Genomic DNA, 23,212 nt, shown 5'->3' with positions numbered 1-23,212 from the left:
TTGTTTCCTGGGGCCCACCCCTCACACCCCAATAACACTGGGCTTCCCAAGTACTCTCCATGACCTAATTAGGAGAGGGTGAGGGAGAGGGCAGAAATGAACTTGCTCAGTGCTTTCAGTATGAAAGACAGCCCAAACAGCGACGCACGACTGAGGAAAGCGACAAAGGTACAAGATCGAAGGCGCACCAAAAACACTGTCAGGAAGAGGGTCCCTGCAAAAAGCTCGAACCAGCAAGACCCAGAGGTTATTCAGATCCGACCTTGGTACTAATTACTTAACCGCTGAGAAAAACTAGGTTGGAGCAATGGGGGGTCAGAGCTGTGTGGGAGACCAAAGCTGCTGGATACAATTTTAATAACTGCTTGGAAATGCCTTTTATTCGAGGGTAAGTAAAGAAAGACAACTTTTTTAGTATTTCCTCCTTCTTTTTCTATATACTATGCAGGCTCCACACCATGTTAAAGAGTAAAATTTTATCAATCTCCAAAGCATCCTAAAACGCCCATTTCTGTAATGAAAACCATTAGTAAGTATTTAGAGGTAATGTTTCTCTAGACAGATAAAGTCTATAAAGCCCTAGTCAGCCCTGCCTTAAGCAGTTGTCACCAATCACCTGAACACAGTTCCCGGCCTAAAATCTAAACACTCATAAGAATTAAAAGCCTGTTTGCAAGCTTCCAAAACCAAGTCCCCCTTACCAATACGAGAAGGAGAGCTGGCAAAGCAAGCAGTTGGGTGGGCGGTGTTGCCATTCCCTGGGGCTTCCTACTAGAGAAAACTTGAAATGCTGGATGTCTAAACAAGAGGGTTTCGGTAGACCTCCCCGGACATGTGAAAATAAAGGAAGTCAGCGCATCCCAAGAACTTCCTCCATTTAACTGAGCCCTGTTAGAGCAGAGCAACCCTGACAAAAGCTACTTACAGGAGAAAAAACGACTCCAGCCCATCATGGCCATCATGGCAGGGGAATGAATAGCAGCAGTGTAAGACAGACAGACAGACACACACACACACACACACACAGGAAGCAGGAAGAGAAAAACAGGAAGTATGACCAAGTTATAAACCATCAAAGCCGTCCCCAGTGATACAATTCCTCCAAGGCTCCCAGAGATTCTATTATCTTCAGAAACAGCACCACCAACTAAAGACCAAATGTTCAAATACATGAGCCTCTAAGGGACATTTCTCATTCAAACCAAAACACCTGTCAGGCTGTCGTTTTCCATTTGTCCTGAGTATTTTATTACTACCCTGACATTTGTACTTTAGTAGTTTTCATCGGATCGCTTCTGGAAGAAAATGAAAATGCACAAAGAAGCACACAATGAGGAATACATCCGAGATGGCTCATGGGCTCTGTTCTCTGCTTTGACATTGATCTGAGCTAACCTTACACACGAACACACGAACTCAGACCTGAGCCTATTCCTTCAGCAAAGGATGACCAACCCAGATGACAGCAGCCATTTCAACAAGGTACCATACCTCTGCAGGTGGCAGAGGGCAAGAACATAAGAGTCTCCACATTTCCAGAAGCCCACCCTGTCATGACCCCTGAGGTATATGAGTCAGCATTCATTAAATGCTGTTTATATTGAATAAAGATGTTAGACCACACCTGACAATACAGCAGTCATCTAACTTAGGCTTGAGGCTACAGAATCCCCTTCCCAAAGGTCCTTGTGAAAGCAGCATCCAGAGCGTTCAGCCATGGCGGACCGTAGAAGCAGGTACCAGGGAGGCAGGGCTTCCCTACTGAAAGGACCTAAGGTAAGATCAGTCCCCTGCATCATCCACACGCTGCCAGGAGAAAGTTAAAAAGCCATGCATCAGAGCTGCAGCTTTCAGCATGAAGGCCTTTGCCTCCTGCCCTGCTCTCATCCATCCCAAAGATACGCCCTGGGTTCCAATACACTCACATCACTGTAGTCCAGGTTTTCCTAGCTACCTTCAGACAGGATCTCTACCTCATCTCAAGTCTCTGAGTAGCAAGCAGGGCTTTTTTTTTTTTTTTTCCAAAGTGATGATGAATTTCAGAATTGCTAAGGCAGTGCAGGATAACATTGAATTTTTGAGAACACTGATTTTTTTTTTTTTTTTTTTTTTTTGGTTTTTCGAGACAGGGTTTCTCTGTCTCACTTTGTAGACCAGGCTGGCCTCAAACTCACAGCGATCCATCTGCCTCTGCCTCCCGAGTGCTGGGATTAAAGGCATGCGCCACCGCGCCTGGCTGAGAACACTGAATTTTTGAGTGGACACAAATGATACCAGGCAAGCATTCATCAAGCAGTAGGACCAGGCTGTTTGGTGCATCATTGGGTCTTCACACACTGGCATCCTTTGAGGTGCCACATGAACTGCCCAACAGACACAAACAGCATGAAACACAGTCAGCTTTTTTCCTAGATAGACATGCATACATGCACAGACACATGTGCATCTGTGTACATATTGAACACACATGTGCACATGAATGCACGCACATACACACATGCTACACTATGAGCAAATTCAAAGAAAGCATATAGGAGCCAGGAGCCAATGCTCCTAATGGTGGGCGCAGCACTTCCCAGTGGAGAGAACCCACAGGAAGGCCAAGGACAGTATAAAGGCACTTCTGCTCGCGTGCCTGCAGGGACACAGGACGCTGCACCTGGCAGCTCCTGCATAACCGGAGATCTGAACATTAAGTGGGACACAGGACATCATGGTTGTCCCACTTGTTAGCAAACCTGTGACCCTTTGCAAAACACTCCAGCTGTATACATCCACAGATGAGAAGGGTTGAGAAGTTGGCTTTTCCAAAATTCTAGTCATGAAGCAATGAGTGTATCTAAAGTGTATAAAACAGGCAGAATCAAAGAAATATTTATATATTTGTGAGTTCTTTTTGTGGGTCAATTGAGACTAAGCTCCCCAGCGACTGGTATAGGATAGATTGCATGGGTCAGTACATTGCCAGGAGAGCCCCAAAAGTACCTGCTACACACACATTTGGCCATTCCCAGGAGCCTGATGAAGCTGGCCCTGGTGAGCTGGCTACACTCACTTCCTCTGGCCTCATGATGTGATACCAGAACTCCAGCCTACGTGCAGGAGGTACATCCCAGGGCACCCACCATGGTGTGTAGGGGAAAAGCCCTGCCAGCAATCAGTTCTGAACTCTGGTTCTTCCTAGGACCACTCAAGACAGTCAAGGCATCTGTATCCTGTCCTCAGTCCACACAGTCCCAGTGAGAGCTTCCAAAAGGTAGAGAATGAAGCAGAAAAGATAGCAAAGCAGAGCCAGGAGGTGGTGGCACATGCCTTTAATCTCGGCATTCGGGAGGCAGGCGCAGGTGGATCTCTGTGAGTTCAAGGCCACACTGGTCAATTCCAGGACAGGCAAGGCTACACAGAGAAACCCTGTCTTGAAAAAAAGAACAAACAAACAACAAAAATAAAATAAAATAAAATACAGTAGAACATTTCTTAGACCAAAAGTCTCTCCAGGCCAGATAACCAGGATTTTCATTTGCTTGAAGACAATAATCATTAATATCTGTAACTCATTCTAATTAATCAGAACTCATATTAGTTAATTCGTTAGCTAATTAGAATTTAAAGGATGCTATTGCCCTTCAGGCAAATTCACTGAGAGCTAATGAAACCCCTAGGCAAGGTTTAGGTGAAAATGGAGAGTGAGTCTGTTTGAACTTCTAGTGGCCCTTTCAATGCTTTTTTCAAATCCCTGTGTTCAGGAGCTAAACTCACCTGGCTAACATTTCCAGTTCTGACCTAACACCAGCACCCAGCCACCAGCAGCAGTGCCTACCCACGTCTGCGACACAACTGTCCCATCACAGCTGCAAGCAGCCACCTTCATGCCAACATTCTGATGAGAAACGCTGTGCTCCTCACAGTCACAGCAGAGGCTAGGGCCTGTGAATACTGGGGGTGCAGCCATCCTTCCTGGTGCAGCTGCTGTGAGCAGGTCATCACTGTGTGAAATCTCTCTTGGCTCCTCATGCATAATACACCTCTCAGACACTGTCTCTCAGAGATGGGTATATCTGGTTCCACACCAAACATCTCACCTGTTCACCCTTCTTCTTGTGGGCCGGCACGCCAATAGCTTATAATAGGCAGTCAGCATGCAAAGTGAAAGAGAGAAGATGCTCCTTTGCAATTGCTTTGTTCCAGCCGGGTGTAGTGGCATGCACCTTTAATCCTAGCACTCAGGAGGCAGAGGCAGGCGATCGCTGTGAGTTCGAGGCCAGCCTGGTTCAGAACAGCCAAGGTTACACAGAGAAACCCTGTCTCAACAAACAAAACAAAAGATTGCTTTGTTCCGTCCTAAAGCACTTCATGTTTGAAGAAAAGGAAACAAAACAAAACAAACCTGCACAGCATGGGGAAAGTAAGTCCATACTCTTCTGGTTGAGCTAGAGGTAACATATAAAGGGCACAAATCCAACAATAACATAGTTTTAAGAGTTTCTTCTGCCTCCTTTCATGATAGACAACTTCTATCCAGTCAGAGAACTCTGTCTCCATTTCTTATCCCAGAAAAAAAATTATCCCAAGGGCATCAGGTCTAGCCCGACATTTCCTCATCTGGGCAAGGGCAGATCATCTGGACTACGCTGTTAGAATCTGCAGCTCCAAGTAGCTCCTGGGGTGTTGGGCACATGGCAAGCAGGGACAGTGGTTTCCTTCATGATCAGCCTCAGAAAACAGTCCTTGAAGACACAGTCACTTCTACCTAGCCTCTTAGTGTACAGACAAGATCTTAACACGCAGGTGACCTGGAACCAATTGAGAAAATTCTCTAGACCTTACTTTTCCATTTGAAAAATAAGAGTGATCATAACACCTCCAATGAATTATTCAAATGAATCAAATTAAATAATACACAGAAACAGACAGATAGCGATGAAAGTATGAAGGGGGTCCTCAGTGGGGAGACTGAGGTCAGGGGGCTTGTGTGGCCGTGGTGTCTGGCACAGGTTAATTATGTAATAGCGTCCACTGAGAGAACGGACCTTGAGTTGTTCGTGCTACCTGGAGACAGAGCAAGAAACAAGAGTCCGTGTTCCGTGCATGCCTTTTAACTGCTTTTCCTACTATTGACCGGATCACCTCTGTTCCATTCGCCCTTAGAGATGGAAGCAAACACGTCACCTCTGCCACCAAAGTGATAAGAAACCGGCATGCTGGCGTCACTGACCACAGGCCCACCGTCCGTGGTAACCTTTCCTGACACCAAGTGTATAAGCTATTAGCAGTCTCATGTGCAAACAACCCAACCATGAGCGCATCCATGGAGTCTCCTCTGGTCTGCTCATAAAAGGAAGTGGGCACAATACAACTGGAAGAAGGGGAACGCCTGGTCTTCATTCCAAAGACAACACTTGATATTCCATCTCAGGGTCACAGCTATGTTATGAGCCAGGGAAATGTCATCCTCTACCCCTACTCCCATTTTCCAGAGGAGGGAACAGGGACTCCACAGTCTAAGACCACACCCCAAAAACAGGAACAAAGGCTCCACCTATACGAGACTCCTTCACAATATGCCAATGCCTTGGGCTTCTGAGAAGATCCCCCTCCCCATTTGGGGTCTCCTTTATCCCATGTCTCCCACATTAGTACCACAAGAGTTAGTCCTCCAGAAACACCCTAAGATCCACAGAGAACTCCCACTTCTTAGCCGACGCCTGAACCCTGGCAGTCCAAATCTGCACCTCTACCCCAGTCCGTCCTCTAGCTCTGCTCCCATGCCACTCACCCTGCTCTCTGCCACTCAGCCTACCCATGACCTATATCTTACATGTCATCCTCTCGCCCTGAACCCCTTGAAAATGGCTCCCAGGTTTCCCAGGTCTTCTCTCTGTACCTATCTCTATGAAGCATGAAGCCCGACTTCCTGCACATGCAGTATGCCCCCAGCCAGACCTCCAGGATGGAATATTCCAACCTTGTCTCCGAGTTGACCACATCAGTTCTATGCAAGTGTACAGAGAAAGGGAAATGACATCATGATGTCAAGGCGCAAAGGGACATGAAAATGTCACCTCCAAGGAAGAGGTGTCAGAGCGTCTCTGCAAGTAAATATCAAGTCCAACTCTGATCCTGAAGTGTGGCATCAGCCATCTTGAACAGGGAACACTTCCAACAGCAGAGGCGGACAGAGCCTTTGAGACCACAGACTCGCCGGCCCTCCAAATCACACCAGCTAGCACGGCAGCGGAAGAGTCGGCCCAGAAAGAGGGCTGGGAAGCTTGCCCTGTTGCTAGATCAAAGCTGGACAGTAAGCTCAGGGGAACAGTGGAATAATAATTTGACAAGTAGCTGTTTCCCCCATCGAATAAGAAATTCTGTCCCACGTAGGGCTGCCCAGCTTGGCTCCAGGAGCCAGACAGGGCCTGATGGAAAAACCCTGTGGAAAGCGAACCTCTCTACCCCCATAGCAACTTCATCCCTGCCTCCAAAACACTTAACAAGATACACGTCTAATTGTTTTCCACAGTTTTTCAGAAACTGACTTTCGGTTCCACACCCTTTACTGGGAATGTTCTCATTATAAAAACAGAAACACAAGATCATTTGTTTAAAGGAATTTTTTTTTTTTTTTAGATGATCCTTAGCACCACACTCCAAGGCGTCTATTTTTAGCATTTATATGTCTATTTCTTCTCAGTCTGTCTTTTGAGTGTGTGGACTTGGGGGCCAGGGGGTGGGGGTGAGGAGGTATGATTCAAACCAGATTCTCAGCAAAGGTAGGAACTACAGCCCAGCCTTTGCTGCTCACACCTTCCTGACTCTAGGCAATACTGCCACGTGCCCCGAGTGAACAGAGAAAGAAAGTGCCGTGCCTGTGGTTGCTTTTCTTATAGGTAAGCACCGCTAGTGCTGTGGTCTATTACACATGGGCTGAAAAGACATCAGTCGAGAGAAACTCTGCTTGCTAGAGCTAGAACTTGCCTTTCTCAAGCCCTCTCTCCTTCTTCCACGAGGTGCTTGATTTTCACAATCTCTATGTTCATTTTAAACCCAAGAAAACAAAATAAATAGATAAAACTCAGTATTACTACAGGTATTCCTCCCCCATAACACCAGAATAAACAAACACACAGTTGGAGTTTAGAAAGTGAGACAGAATCCCAGGAAATAATCAAATGCTTAGTCTACTTTGAAAAGAGAAAAGCAGAGATTCATAGTCCTTAATGGTCTCCACTTTAAACTTTTCCTGTTAACAGAGGTTGTCTAGGTTTAAAAAAAAAAAAAATACCTTCATAACATAATTTCTAGAACATTTATAAATCGAACTATATTTCACAGCCTGATGGATTTGCTCTAAACATATAAACAATATTTAATTCACCCATAACTTATGTAGCTAGAGATTTGTCTGAGAGAGTTAAGAAGGAGAGTAAGAGATGGTTTAGAATACAACTGCTCCTCCTGACTTCTAAAAGGCAGTTTACTTTGTGGGAGAAAGTATAAAATAAGAATTTAATATAGAATTTAGGAGTGGAGCTCAGTTGGAAAGGCTTGCTTAACATGGATGAAGTTCTAAGTTCAATTCCAATCATGGGCAGGCAGAAATAATGTAAGTAGAAACTTAGCCCTGGGAAGGGGAATGAGAGCATTGAGTGGCATGTCCCCACGGCTGTCCCTGTCACCTCTGCAGCTGCACTTTACCCGCACCATCAGAACTTAGTGTTTGCATTAGGCCTGACCTACTCCACAGTAACAGGTGAGATGGCCTTGTACCCACCCCTGGCAGCCACCTAGGCATCCACAGACAGACAGAAGCCCATGAACTGCGGTATCCCTGCACCAAAGCTTTACCAAGCCCCGGGAGTCTTGAGGACCATCTCTGTGCCCCTGCCAAACAAAGCCTTCCTAACTCCCATGCCCACTTGTCCATGTAACTAGCGGTACTGAACTACCGCTGGATGGACACTGGACAGACAGGGCAGTGATCTGTCTGCTCTTAAAGCTTTCCAAGAGGAGGTAACTTCCAGCACTCTCTAATATGCCACAGATAGGAAAAAGCACGGTTGAGAGGCCAGCTGACCAAGGCAGGACATCTGACCAAAGGCCTTAATGAGACCAGGAATGCACGTGCATCAGGGTGAAGTGTCAAGCAGGGATGCCACAGACCACTTGTAAGGCACTTTGAAGGGTGGCCGTCAGACTCCTGGATGGGGTACACAGGGTAATCTGTGAAGAGTGGTCTGTCTGGGATACACTTACAAACTAACAAGAAGGTTTATTCTAAGACTAGACTGTGGAAGGGATTAAAGGTACCAAATGTGAGGCCTGAGTCCCTAGGCAGGTGAAATTGCCAGTGATCAAGATGAGACAGTCAAAGACAGGTGGACAGTACAGCGGGGACCAGGAGCACGTCAAGGGGGACAGTGATGGCAGGAGAGAAGTCAAGAGGAACCTCCATGTGGTTTGAAGTAAGAATATTTTTTGTGTCTTTCTTCCTTCCCTCCCTCCCTCCTTCCTTCTTTTGTGGTGTTGGGGTCCAGACCTAGAGCCTTGTTCATTTGTGTCAAGTGCTGTACCTCTGAGCCACACCCCCACTCATTTTCATACACTCTGGCCGAGATGGATAAAAATGACACTACCCAACAAGCATCTTGGGGTAAGAGCTCTGAGCCTGAAAATCAGGGCTTATGCAAAGACATAACCAACTCCCAAGAACCACAATGAAAGGATTCTGCCTCCATCTAGAAACATCTCCGCACACGAGCAAGATGGAGGAGGCCCTGTTTCCTGCTGGCTCTGACACCTACGGTGCCTCGCTGGCAGGGTTCACTTGGCCTGCCACGCTGCCAACGTAAGAAGCCCAGCACCCAAAGGTAGCTTTGCCTAGACAAAGTGATCCTAAACGACACCAAAAGTGACAACCAGGTCCTAGAAGGAATACACTTCAAGAAAGAGGGTGCTAAATTCTCCAGCCTGCTTTCAGGGGTGACTCTTAAATTCCTTCCCGGCCTTGCTGAGACACCCCTCTCTAGCAACTCCAGGAGCAAGAAGAAATGGCCCTGATGTCTCACCATATCCTAGCAACAGCAAACAAGAAAGTGAGCTTCTCGGATCACAGTTGGGGCTGTGGTCACAGTTGGCGCTATGTCTTCTGACGGCAGGCAGTATATTTGAATGGGAGACAAGATAATGAGTTGTCTACTGAGGTAGCCCATGCTCAGTCTCTAAGCCAGTGCAATGCAGGGCAGACCCCTTCATCAGGGCCCTGGCCATTTTATTACATGCCCTACATCAACTCGCTATGTGTAACTACAAGAAGAGCCTTCTGCAGAAGTTATTCAGTTACGTTATTGATCACACAAACTAATCACCAGAGATCAGAAAGCACTTCATTTGCCGCCTAAACTATTGACCAGTGACCTTGAGCACTTTCAGTAGAAGCACCTGTGACTGCTGTTCTCCTGGGAAACTAAAAGGGACTGACCCAAGGAAAGCCGGCATTAGAGACAGGATGTAGTCTGCATATCAACCTCCCAGCTGCTGTCTTCAGCAGCAGCTTCTTCATGCAGTTGCAGGAGCACCTGTCACCAGAGGCGACATTTCCTGAGGTTTCAGGGGAGAGAGCAGAAAACTGTGGCCACAAGTGTGAACAGCAGCGTGAACAGGTTACACTTGGACCACAAGAAAGGGATCAGGATACTTGGCAACCGAGGAAGATGGAGCCACATGCAGCAGTCAAGAAATGAGCAGGGAAAAGGATGCAGCAGCTCGCAGGGTCCGGGGGCCACACGACAGGCAGCAGGGACAAGGGCACAGAAGCAGTTATTGCCAGAAGGGGAGAAACAGAGCTGAAGTCAACTCCTATCCACAGTAGAACATCCTGTACCAAGTCAGAAGCCAGCACTACGGTGGGAGCAGGAGGAAGAGGTTAGACCGCGGACAACAGTGAGGACCAGTGGGATGCAGATCAAAACGGGCTGTGCCGCCCAGCTCTCACTTCACAGCCAGCAGCAGCATGAGTCTTCCTGTTTGCCAGAACCTGCAATGCTCTTCTGCCCTTGAAGAGTATCCCCCAGAAAACACTCAAACAATATGGAAAGGAAATGAAAGCTCTCTGAGTCTCCTGGACTCATACTTGCCATAGGAATGTCCCTGTCTTCCACTGTCCCTGGGGAGGGCATCACAGTTTGACCCCTTCACTCTCATTGGTTTAGCCCTGTATTCTCTCTAATTCAATTTCTAGTGTTTTACCCTACTCTCAAAATAAACTACGAGTCTGCCGTGCCACACAAACTGCAATTCCTCAGGTTCAATGGCCCTCAGGAAACAGCCCACTGTGTGGCTTGGACAGTAATGAAAGATTGCCTTCCAATTGGGTTTTGCACATTAAAACTAAAAGAAGGAGGAGGAGGAGGAGGAGAAGGAGGAGGAGGAGGAGGAGGAGGAGGAGGAGGAGGAGGAGGAGAAGAGGAAGAAGAGAAGAAGAGAAGAAAGAAGAAGAAGAGAGAAGAAGAAGAAGAAGAAGAAGAAGAAGAAGAAGAAGAAGAAGAAGAAGAAGAAGAAGAAGAAGAAGAAGAAGAAACTGTATTCTACTCTCAGCTGAAAGGCACATTGTAGAAGGAATAAATAAATCTATTAATTACACTTAAATATACACTTCATTAATTACTTGCTCCATAAAGCCAAGGAACATGAAATTAGATGCTGTCTGCAAAGAGCTGTAAAAAGTTACAAACGTTTTGCAAATAGAAAGCGTTATTATTCCCACATGAAAGTGATCGATCTGGCCTCCTGTGTGAACTGTATGGAGCACAAAATTTAATCATTTTTCAAAATGCGAAGAAACAGAACATATTAAACAACCAGGGTCAAGTTCAGCCCAAGTGGGAAAAACTAGACATGATGACAGACCAGAGGTGCTGTACTTCGACAGTGAATGTCCCCTCCCAAAGGCTTTGTCTTCGCAGCGGCAGTAATGGAAAGTAGTACAGCGTTTTTCACATGGCGTGTCTTCAGGTCATTGAGCGTTTTCCCTCGAAGGCATAGAAGGATCGCAATTTTGTCTTTGCTTTCACTTTCTAAGCATCCGCGAGCTGTTTTGTTTTACCGCATGATCCCCCACCATGATGTGCTACCTCTCCACAGGCCCCAAAGCACTGAGACTAGAGCATCTAATGCCATGAGCCAAAATGACTCTCCTCCCAGTATGGGGCGATTATCACAGATGTCTGCCACAAAGCTGGCCAACACAGTGGGAATACAACAGGCTTGTTTTTCTTTGTCAGTCTCGGTGTGGTTTGGGGGTTGGGGGGGGGGACAAGAATAGGAAGAGCCCTAGCTTCTGTGGCCCCACACTATGACACAATAACAATGATTATAACGAGTGCCAGCCATGGTTGATGTTACCTAAACATGTGACCCTTACAGTCTTCCCAAAAACTTCCTCACCCTGTCTTTGCCTTTGAGAATTGGCCCATCCTTCACCTGAGGCATATATCAACTACAAAACCTGCATGGACCCCCCTTTCATGCCTGGTCTATCCCTGAAGACATTGCTCCTTCTGTACCCACAATGCTAGGCTGCCTCCCACCACAGTTGCATTCTGTCTTGAGCATGAATACCCACAGTGTCTCATATTTAATTCTCTTACATCTCTCCCAGGATGCACATCCCATGAAGCCAGTTAAAGAAACTTTACTTATCTCTCAATGCTCTGTGCACCTTGGACACCTGAAATTAACTTGCCAAACTAAAACGCGCCATTTTTATAAGCTAAACCATTGTCAGTGCCCCAGACAGGAATAAGCAATATGGCAGTTTAAATAGGTTTGGCTTCCCACAGATTCATGTTTTTGAATGATTGACCCATAGGGAATGGCACTATTAGGAAGTGTGGCCTTGTTGGAGGAAGTGTGTCACTGAGGGGGTGGGCTTTGAGGTCTCCTAGGCTCAAGCTCCACCCAGTGTAGCAACCCAGTCTTCCTGTGGCTGCCTTCAGATCAAGAGGTAGAACTCAGCTCTGTCCCCAGCACCATGTGTGCCTGTGTGCTCCATGGTTCCTGCCTCGAAGATAACGGCCTAAACCTCTGAAACTGTAAGCCAGGCCTTATTAAATGTTTTTCCTTTATAAGAGTTGCCTTGGCGGTGTTGTTTCTTCACAGAAATGGAGACTCGAAAACAAATAATCCCAATATTTTGATAACCAGCCTTTCATGTTACCTAAGCTGCTGGCTCCTTGTGTCCCTCAGAACAAAATTTGGGAAAGGGGCCCTTAAAGTGTCCATGTGGCAAAAACAATTAAGCATGGATTTGAGTTTGGGGCACAAAAGAGCTGCAGGCACGGGGAGCTGAGGGTGTGGCTTATTGTCTGTCTAGCTTGCGAGAGACCATAGATTTGTTCTCCAGGATCTCAAAGCAAACAAATAGAAAACCTAGTAGAAATAATTTAACCTTAAGCTTTTCCATTTCAGGAGCCATAAGCACTGATACATAACTATGACGTCATCAGACATCCACATCACCCTTCCCCTCCGTCTAGCCACACACTCCCGGCCTGTGCATTCACTTCTATCTTACTGCGTCTCCCCACTGCTAGCCAAGGGAACCTTCTAAAGCAGTGGTTCTCAGCCTGTGGGTCGCAACCCCCTTGGGAGTTGAATGGCCCTTTCACAGGGGTGGCAGATCAGATCTCCTGCATATCAGATGTTTGCGTTACAATTCGTAACAGTAGCAAAGTCATAGTTATGAAGTAGCAACGAAAAATAATTTTATGGTTGGGGGTCACCACAACATGAGGAAGTGTATTAAAGGGTCACAGCACTAAAAAAAAAAAAAAATGAGAACAGTGGTTCTGACTTTCAATACTATCACACTGCGGACTATAGAAGATGGAGGTGAAGAACACCGTCAGAGTCTCCCTGTGTTATCCAGAGTCAGCAGAAAGTCTCCCCTTTCTCCTCCAGTGGGGCTGTTATTACAGTATGCACATCTGTCTTCTATCAGTTGGAGACAAACCTATGTCTTTTGATATTTGCACTCTTGGTACCTAGTGATTGGACAACATATGAGTTTTAGAAGAAGAGAGGAGAAGAGAGAGTGAAAGAGAGACAGACTGAGGAAGCCCCCACACTCTCCACCCTTCGGGCATGGCAGCCTCTCTCTCTCCTCCATGTATGATGCTTTTTAAAGACTGGATTATAAACCTGCTCATGGAACTGCCCTTATTTGCCAGTTGCTTCTCATACCATATTCCATTTTCCTCTTAGTCTCTAAGTCCCCGAAGAGCAGGAACTGGGCCTCTGACCATTTCACAAACACTTCATATTTGGCTTAATAGCTTCCATTTAGGAAGCAATGTGTTTTGCAGTGAGCCCCTCCCAACTGGTTGCACACACCCTATCTCATTTTGTCCTTTCAAAATGTAAGCCATGGGCAAATAGTAACGTTGGAAGACAGCAAAGTGAGGTGTGGTGGCTAGATACTCTCTGGGCCCTCACCCATCGATCACTAATTAAGAAAAGGCTGGATCTTCTGGGGGATATATTTCAATTGAGGTGCCCTCCTTTCAAATGATTCTAGCCTGTGTTGAGTTGACATAAAAGTAGCCAGCACACTGTTGATGTACAATACCATCCACACTGCCCAGCACCTGTGAGAGCAGGTATGTACCTAGGGAAGGACATGGTACTCTCTGAGCCTCCAGACACACAGAAGAGCCTGCCCTGAGGTCCAAAGCTCAGGCAGATGGGGCAGAGTGCTTCCAGGAGCCGACAGCCACTCTAGCTGCATTGCAGTCTGTCCTTACTATGTCGGTATACTCCCCTGAGCATGTCTATGAAGGCTTCATACAAAACAGAAACACTTGCACAGTCCCAAGGACCCATCCCACTGTCTACTGGGTACTAGTGCACACTAACGCACGCCCCCAACACACTCCGCAGAACAGATGAATGCCTTACACTGTGCATAAGGTCCCCCCACGTCAGGAATGCAGGTAGGTGCCTAGGAAGATACCTACACTACACTAACTACAATCCGCCCTGGGAGAGCAATGTCTTCCTGCATCCTGCATCCTGCATCCTGCATCCTGCATCCTGCATCCTGCATCCTGCATCCTGCATCCACCTCAAAAGTCTAGCTGTTTCTAATCCTTCAATGAAAGACTTACTTGGACTAAGCAGACCCCACTAAAATGATTTTCATTTCTCTCAAGTTTTAGGAGTAAGCAGTTTGGGCATTTGTTGAGCAGCATTCTGGTGTGAAAGGGTCGAGACATTCGTTGAACACTTGAGCACAAGTACAGACAGATAACATGCAGTTCCCCATGCGGTAGTAGAGAGAAGCAATGATTAGTTGATACGATCAAACACATTATGAGTCTATATCCTTGGTGGCCGACACAAGTAGACTAGCTCTATTGATCTCAAGAGGTGGTCAAAGAGAAGTGACCATGTAAGGTACAACATGGCTGTACCAGCTCTCGGGTGCTGAATCCATGGCCTCTCCTCACCCTCATTTCTCTACTGTGACCCCCAAGTACATGCTCATAGAGGCGTAGAATAATAAATAAGGAAAGGCCAAGAGCAGTATTCTGCCACGAGATTCTGTAATTGTTCATATATGTACATGAGAGATGATTGATGATAGATAGATAGATAGATAGATTGATTAATTGATAGATAGATGATTGACAGGTAGATAGATGGTTGATACACAGATAGATGATTGATAGGTAGACAAATGATATCATATAGAAGAAAGAAAGAAAGAAATTATTAAGCTGTTAATGTGCCCTGAGTCATTACATTTGCCCATAACAATTCTAACAAACATCAAGTTTTCCACCTAGAACCCAAATGATACAAACCAAGAACAAGGAATAGGAACATTTAAATCATATTATTTTATTGGCAAGCATACAAAGGTGTTGACACTGGTCAGTGTCAACATGGCATAGTCACCCTGTAGCTCTTGTATCTGTGAGAGTGGGAGTTGCCACACCCTTTCTGAGAGCCAACTGGCTAACTTCCAGAAGACCCTCCAAAATCCTCATACCAATGGACTTTCCTCTTAGAAAACTACTCGTCTTAATGCAGAAATGCTCAGAACAGATGTAGTAGCTCATGCATGTAATCCCAGCACTCTGGAGGCTGAGGCAGGAGGATTCCCATGAATTTGAGCACAACCTGGGCTACAATAGTAAATTCAAGGCCAGCCTGGGCTACAGAATGAGACCCTATTATTTAAATTTTTTCAGTAAAATGTGTTTTTATAATAGAGAAAACTAGTATGGGTCTAAATGCCCTAAAACAGTTTTTAAAAATAACAAAAACAAAGAAGAGTGGCTGGAGGGATGGCTCAACGGTTAAGAACAGGTACCGCTCTGCAAAGGAGCTGAGTTCAGCTTTCGGCGCACAAGTAGGTTGGCTCACAACCTCCTATAACTCTAACTCCAAGGAACCATCCAAACAGAGCAAGGGCTGTTTAGTTGAGCCCACTTTTATATGCATGGACTCTGTGTTGGTCCAAGATGCACAAGCATTTAAAGGGAATGTGTGCAGACTTCTATGTGTGGCAAATTAACTGGTGCCCTGTGGTGCCAAGTACAGACTCTTCAAGTGTCTTCAAACGTGAGCCCAAAGGAAAAGTGTGACACTCATGATCCTTCTACATAAACAGACACTTTGAAGTTGTCCTGCCTCCCCCTCAGTCCCACACTGTCTTCTGCAGGCCTGTTTTATCCCTAGGAAGTGAGCAGCCACGCTCCTCCAGTGGAAAGAGGAACGGACATCGTTTTTGAAGGGCGTGGAAAAGCACTTTGCTGGTGTGTTGCCTTGCCTTTCTTTCAAGGAACTGAAGGTGCAATGTAACAAACGCAAAGCTGCTGACTGTCCAGTTCTCAGAACTGAGGCTCTGGCCAAAGACCAGAATCAGAACAAGGGCATGGTGAAGGAACATCAAACAGGAGGCAGAAGGGAAGACCCTGAGCTTGCTACCTGCCTAGAATCCCACTGGGGCCTATACAGAACAAGGTGAGAAATGGCAGGGCATTCCTTCTTAAACTCCTATGGCCTCTGATGAAGAACGGTCGGCCTGCCTGTGGAGCCCTTTTCCAACATGGCAAAAGCCGCCGATCACTTAGCCAGATGTTCAGGACTATATTTTTTATTAACAGTTTTGCATGACTTTGGATAACTTCTTGACTTGTGTCCGTACAACGCGGATGTCGGCTGCGCCTGTCACGGGGCTACTCTGAAGATTCTATTAGCTGATAGGTGTCCACAAGGAAGAGAACCCAGCAGAGAAGGCATGCCCACAAGTGGAATTCCTGCCACAGTGATCTGACCAAGTGCCAGGGTCCGTGCAGGTCTGACCAGGTTCAAGGAGCCCTTCAAAAAGCAGCACTCAGGCTTTGGCTTTACACAGACAGTGAGGTTTCACTGCAGATACTGCCAGCCCAACTCTGCACAGGTTGCCAGTCCCTGGGGGCCACAGGCAATAGAAACAATGCTGAGCTGTGCCTCCCCCCCAGCAACTGCTTATTTCTGGAAAGAAGTGGCCAGCAAGCACACAGGAACCAGCAGACTTTGGCAGGAAGCCTGCATTCTGCAAACCCCAAGGGCAGGAAGTCCACACACACCAAAGGGTCGGTTCCCCCACCACCACCACCACACCCTATGAGAAGGAAGGGCTAGCCAAAGAGAATGGGTTGGGTGATTTCCTTCCCTAAGTAAGGCTTTGAATAGTCACTCCAAGGCAGTTAGAAATAGAGTGGCTAAGGGCACACACATGTTTCTCACACCCACCCAATTCCTGACCTTAATGTCACTTAATAAGCCAGGCCTAGAGTCCGATCTGGAGGGAGAGTTGCAAATCCCTTGGCTGGGGCTCCGCATATGAGATGGCTTTGTAATGTGAGCAGTGTGCCCACTAACATGTAGAGCAGGGCCGTTACGTTCATTACACCTGTCACTGTGCCAGCTGAGTGGCCAAACCGCCGTGATAAAAGCACATTATGCCCAAGGAGTTGCCACCCAGCCCCCTTCCAGGCAGCACACACACACTCATCCACTGCAGACAGTCTGTCCTCGGTGTCTGTACCTGCACCGAGAACACAACTGTAAACATCTTGGAACTTGGCTGCAGAGCACCTCAAACCCTGAGCGGCCTATGAACGTCTCCCTTTCCCAGGAAAAAGAATGTGAGTATGGACCAGAAGACCAAGATGAGGAGACAGGGAAGGGCAGCCTAGTAAAAACCAAGGTGGTGAGGGGGACAGATGTCTGGTAAGTGGATCCTAGGTTAAAGCCCAAAATAAAAGTGAGAGACACTCCCGTTTCACCTCTAAGCCAGGCCCCGGCCGGCACTCCAGGCAGCAGGCAGGGGCTGTCTGTGCAGCTGTACTTGCACCAGGCCCCAGGAGCAGCACACAGCCAGCTGGGCTGCACAGTGGGTTTGCAGTGCAAGCGTGTTGCAGACAGCAGTAATTTATTTATCCCTGTCATGTAACATTAACAATGTGTCTGGAGCTTGGCAAGCACCCACTTGCACTGTCATATAAACTGTCTGACAAACCTAAAAGTTTCATAAATGCTTCTCTTTTCCCAACAGACAACAAAACATCTTTCTTTTAAAGTTGTCGCCTTTTCGGTGCCTTTTCTCTCTTCCTTTTCCAAACACTAAGGAAGAAAGAAAAAGAAAAGAAAAAAAAAGAAGGAAAACCAACAAGGAAAGACCCCATGCCTTCAGAGGCAACCTGTCAGTAATCTCAACCGCTTCGCCATTTTTCTATACTAAGTAAATAAACGTATAGAGTTGGGGCCATGTGGGGTCAGCTGTGCGGGTACTGGGATACTGAAGCAAAATCTGCAAGACAAAACACAGTAATTAAAAATTAATAAAGGGTGTGGACATCCATCCCCCACCTCGTTCTGCTCATGGGAATTTGAGCCAGACATTCTGCATCCTCATTAAGTGGGAGCTGGCAGGCTGTCAGGAGTTTAGTGGGTTCTGGGAATGCCAATATATTAACCAGAAGACTTCTGCATACCCTTCAGAGTTTTTATTCTAGAAAAGTCAACCATTTGGCACAGCAGAGCCTTATTTTTGTCCAGGAAAGCTCTCAGCTGCCAATCAAGGGAAACATTACAGCTATGTTCTTCATAATTTCCAAGACCTAGCTGGAAAACAGGATTGGTGGAACAAAAAAATCTTTGGCCACTCCTCCCACACACACACAAAATAAAAACAGCTTCCAAAAGTCAAAGCACCATTTTTAGTGGAAATTCAAAGAAAAGCAATCTATCTTTAAATCAAATGGAAATGCAACAACACAGCCATTATTCTGGAGTCTTCCTGTAACAGAGGAAAACCAATATTAATTGGAAATTTGAAACCAATATATCTATAGCCATGAGTGGCACAGGCACTTGCTTATTTCCTTTTGTTGCCCAACATGAACACAAGCAATTGCATACATGTACACATGAGCACATGCCCACACACAATCTCCCCCAAATGTGGCAGGTGCTGGGGTTATAAAATTCAAATAGGATGCAGAATTCCTATTCCTATTTGTGTGGGGTGAAGGGCATTCATGCACACATGTGTGTGTGTGTGTGCACGCACACGTGTATGTATGTGTGTACGTGTGTGTGCACGTGTGCATGCGTGCATGTCAACAGAAAAGAGGTCAACATCATGTCTTTTTTTCAGTCTCTTTCCACCATAGTGTTTGAGGCAGGGTCTCCCACTGGATCTAGAGCTCACCAATTCATCTAGATTGGCTGGCCAGCAAGCTCCAAGTACCCGCCCATCTCTGCAGGTTCGTCGCTGGCAGATACACGAGCACTAGGGATCTTAACTTGGGTCCTCATGCTTGCACACCAAGCTTCTGACTGACTGAGCCATCTCTCCAGGCCCCTCTTTCCTTATCTTACACCCCACAGTTCACTTCTCATGCGTACTCAGAATATAGGTCAAGATGTAATTTCCCATCTAACACAGCCCATGTTGGCAGACAGTAACTCTAACATCAGGGAAATAATGGGGGATTGTTCTACAAAAGGGAAGGACTGGAGAAGCAGGGAACAATCAAGTCTAGGAGAGATAAAATAGGGGAAAAAGAAAAAGGAAATATAGGAACACCGCAATTTGGCCACCATTAACATTTAATATATGTGTCTTCGTGGATCATGCTGAATAACTAACATTTTCCAGGTTAAAATGCTGCACTCCTTTTACAGCTGTTATGGCTGAGTTTTCTCTGACAACTCTGACAGCAAAGGAGACACATATCCTAGAGACTCCACCAGCCCAGATGCAGACGAAAGAAAAGAGGAAACAAGACCAGGATTTCTGTAAGGCTCTAGCCAGTCTGCACACACTTGCAGGTATTCCTGACAGGATCCTATGGACTTCAGCTTTATACGATGCCAGGGCAATCCTGCACGCATTATAAAATGACTAACAATGTGGGGCACACGCACGGGGACTCAGGGTTTGGGGGTCTTTTACCTGCCAGCCAGCCAGAAACTACCCAGAGGGTGCAAAAGTCATCTTTCCCTCTCTTTGCTTCCCTGCCAGGCTTGGAATCCAGTCCTCCAGCAACCCGGATAAAAACCAGAAAGTGACCCATGAGCTACAGGGCTTCTCTGCCAGGCTGCTAAGTCAAGCAAGACTACAGCACAGTCCCAAACTGTAAACACCTCTGCAGACGGGCCTTGCTCTCAGCATGCCTGGCAAGAAAACTATTCTTGGAACAGTCTGAAGTTGGGGGAAAAAAATAAATATTTGCCTATGGATGTATATATTCTAATGGAGAGGAGTGGAGAAAAGACTGTTGGATCTCAAATGATGTGCCAACAGATTGGCACAAACTCTTAAGAAGCAGCTGGCTCTGGCTGGGCTCCGCCAGAGGATCATGGTCATGAAAACCAAGCACCCAAGAGGAGGGTTCATGAGAGCTTTAAACACCTGCTGGCATGAGTGTTTTCAACAAGAACGCAAACCTATAGGAACAGAGCCATAGGCCAGGGCAGTGAGCAGGTAAGAGCAGAACGCTAAGAAACTAGAAGGTTTGTTGTTGTTGTTGTTGTTGTTGTTGTTGTTGTTGTTGTTGTTTTAACAAGGAGAAAGGTATCTACAATTCCAGCACAGTAAATCTCTGACATTTACAGTCCCCGATCTAATTCTTCACTGTGTTCTACGTTGATAGCAAAGTTAATCTTTTAAAGAGTTAAGCTTTCACTGGGATGACAGAAAACAAATATTAAAATTCAATAAATAGCCAGGCGTAGTGGTGCATGCCTTTAATCCCAGCAGTCAGGAGGCAGAGGCAGGCTGATGGCTGTGAGTTCCAGGACAGCCAAGGCTACACAGAGAAACCTTGTCTCAAAAAAAAAAAAAAAAAAAAAAGCAAAACAAAAACAAAAATTCAATAAATATACATGGATAATATTCGGACCCATTCATAGTCTGTGTAATGATTCAAATTTGACATTGTTTCTTTGTTGAACATATATTCTGTATTCCAACAGAAATGCACAAAGGCAGATTTACGATGCCAGTAAGCTGAATTTAAGCCACAGGGAAAGATTGTAACTTCTTCCATACAAAAAGAGGCCCTGGCTTTAGTGTGTATACACTTCATAGAACCTTCCTCGAAACCCAATACACAGTCCTGAAGGCCCAGGGTAGAAAAAGACAAGAGGACAAGCTTTGGGGAGCACCCAGAGCAATGGAAAGGGGCATTGTAAGATGAGCCTGCAGTGTTTGCCCAGCATAACCCCCTACTTTTTTGTACCTGGTACTAGGACTAAAAGCCAGGGCCTCAGCGTGCTAGGAAAACCTGCTGCCACCGAAAGGTACCTCTCCACTCCAGCACTCCTCCGCTGTGAAGACCCTGCCGGGCTCACCCTCTCTACCCAGCACCACCTCAAGTGTGGCTCAGTATCTCACTTCACATCCCAGAGTTCCTAACACACAGAAGGTCATCAATAAAGATCACCGGCATAATTAACTCTAACTTTCAGCATGAAGTTCAGGGATGACAAGGTAGCAAAATAATGAGAAAAGAAAGGAAAATGCAAAGGAAACAGACTCAGAGGAGAAAAAAGCCAATCAAAAGAATCCGTTCTAGCTCATTAACAGTCTTTGTGGAAAAACAAAACGTTATGTTGACTGATGTGGCCACTGACACTCAGCAGTCCCTCCTGTGCCGGGGCAGAAGCTAGGAAGCCCCACTTGTTTTAACGAGTTTCTCACTATCCTGACTGGCCAGGTAACCAGGAACAGACGCGCCTGGTGTGGGCTTTGGGGATGACGCCCACCCACCATGCGTGCCTGTGGTCCTGAAACCTCTCCTCAACGAGAACTCTCCAATTAAAAAAAGAAAAGAAATAAAATAAAATTTAAAAAAGTTTAAAAACAAGCAAGCAAATGCTCTCTGTGGCACGAGTTAACGCACAGAGAGCCTACTGTCTCCCAGCAGCGTACTCACAGGGCGCGCCCCCAGCCGTGCCCAGACGGCACACGGGGCAGGGGTCCCAGGAAGCCTCCTTCAGCTTGTAGAGTGCAGAGCCCACAACAAAGGCAAGTGCAAAGCCCGGCTGGGTGCTCTTCGCTTCCTGTTTATTCCACCGTGAGGGTCAAAGAGAAATTCAACACACGCCTGCTTCCTCCCGGCCCGGAGACCCAGCCTAAGTGTAACAGCAGCCGCCCCAGACAATCGACTTTGCCAGCCAATGCCTGGAGCCCCGGGCAGCCCGCGGCCGACGTCAAAGCGCGCGGGGGAGGACAGGGGGAGACGGTCTGAGGGCTGGAAAGCCTGGAGTCCGTGCGCCCGGGAGCAAGGTGCAGGGGGAGGCTGTGGTGCCAGCTCTGGCCGCTCCCGTGCCGCCTTCTCGCCGCTGACTTCCAGCCCCCCGGACTGCAGCAGCTTGCACACAGGCCTAGGGGAGTCTCTGCTTTTGGGACATGCATTCCCGCGCCCACCCGGGCCGCTGGGTGCTGCAGGTTGAAGCAGCCAGAGAGGGACACTCTAGAACACCGGGTCTCCGGTCGGCAAGACTGTGCCAGCCGAGCGCTCCGAGGATGGGCAGGCACCCCGGTCGCCCTCCGCGCCTACCCGCGACACAGCCTCACAGACCTGGTGCACGGGTCCCGGGGACGCGGGGACTAGGAGAGCAGCGTCCGCCGGCGCTGGCTGGCGGGCATCCCGACCCCCTCCCCCCGCCCGGGCTCAGAGGTGAACTCCGGCCAGACGCGGAAACCTCTGCGGGCGTCACTCACCTGCCGCAGCCCCTGGATGGGTGAGCGAGACCGCCCACCGTGCAGTTCGGCCACCGGCCCGGTGGGCTGCGGGGGAGGGGCAGCACTCCGGGTGGCGCGACACAGCGCGGCGTGGCTCTTTAAGAGGGACCTGCCACCGGGTTCCCGGAGCTCCCCGCCCCCCTTTTGCCTTCTCAGGACTTGCAGCCTGTCTGGCGGCCGCCGCGGCTCCTCCCCGGCTCGCTGGGGATCCCCGCCGGCTGACGGGAGAGAAGAAGGGAGGGAGAGCGCCGGTGCTGTCGGGCCAAGGGCCGCGTCCCGCCACTGCGCCGGGGCTGGGTCTGTCTCAAGTCAGCCTCGGCCGCTCCTCCCCCGGCTCTGCGGCGGGGACCCGGCGTGCGGCCAGACGGCGGGGGCGGGGGGCGCCGCCGGGGGATGCGGCCCCGCCCAGGTGTACACCGGGTGTCCCCCAGGCTGCAGGACCGGAGCTCCGAGGTTGGGGTGGGGGGATCGGAACACACCCGGGACCCTCAGCCCTGTTAAGAGCCTGAAGCTGGGGTGCCAGAGGAGCTCTTGCTGCGGTTAGGCCACGGGCGATTTGAGGAGGGAGCCCCTACTGCCTCTGGGGGGCTGTAGACGCCCACCCGCAGCGGACCTTGGTCTTCCGCTCTCAGTCACACAGTAGGACCACAGGACAGTTAGTGGGAAGGGTTAACTGTCTGGGGAGCCTCCTCCTCCAGACCGGAGGGAGTCCTCTGGACTTAGCTGGTGTCGTGCCAGAGAAGTGGGTCTGGATTGGGCAGTGGCGTGGATCCATTCTCTAGGAGCCAAAGCCCTTTCCTTTGCCCTTGAAAAAAGATCTGCAAGTCCTTCGAAGGCCAGGACAAGACCTCCACTGAGTGCAGACAATGGGTCACCGGTTCTCCGGAAATACTAGCGCAGACACTGGTC

At 47.9% G+C, this 23,212-nt stretch overlaps 1 protein-coding gene across 6 annotated transcripts in view; it reads right to left on the bottom strand.

Annotated features, from left to right (window-relative positions):
* Ldlrad4 (low density lipoprotein receptor class A domain containing 4) overlaps positions 1-22,627 on the bottom strand; it is a 341,846-nt gene extending 319,219 nt beyond the window's left edge. For 2 of the 6 annotated variants that reach the window (XM_051163513.1, XM_051163515.1), the window contains exon 1: positions 22,283-22,627. The gene's annotated coding sequence lies outside the window, so the exon portion shown is untranslated. Of the gene's footprint in view, positions 1-21,491; positions 21,909-22,282 lie in introns of those variants that run through there. The other 4 variants (XM_051163512.1, XM_051163514.1, XM_051163518.1 and 1 more) reach the window with 3 other exon arrangements.
* Between the last annotated feature and the right edge of the window lie 585 nt (positions 22,628-23,212).

The sequence above is a fragment of the Acomys russatus genome, chromosome 20 (assembly GCF_903995435.1).
Source record: "Acomys russatus chromosome 20, mAcoRus1.1, whole genome shotgun sequence".
Taxonomy (NCBI): domain Eukaryota; kingdom Metazoa; phylum Chordata; class Mammalia; order Rodentia; family Muridae; genus Acomys; species Acomys russatus.
Note: the sequence above shows the minus strand (reverse complement) of the source record. Positions and strands in the feature narration are given on the sequence as shown.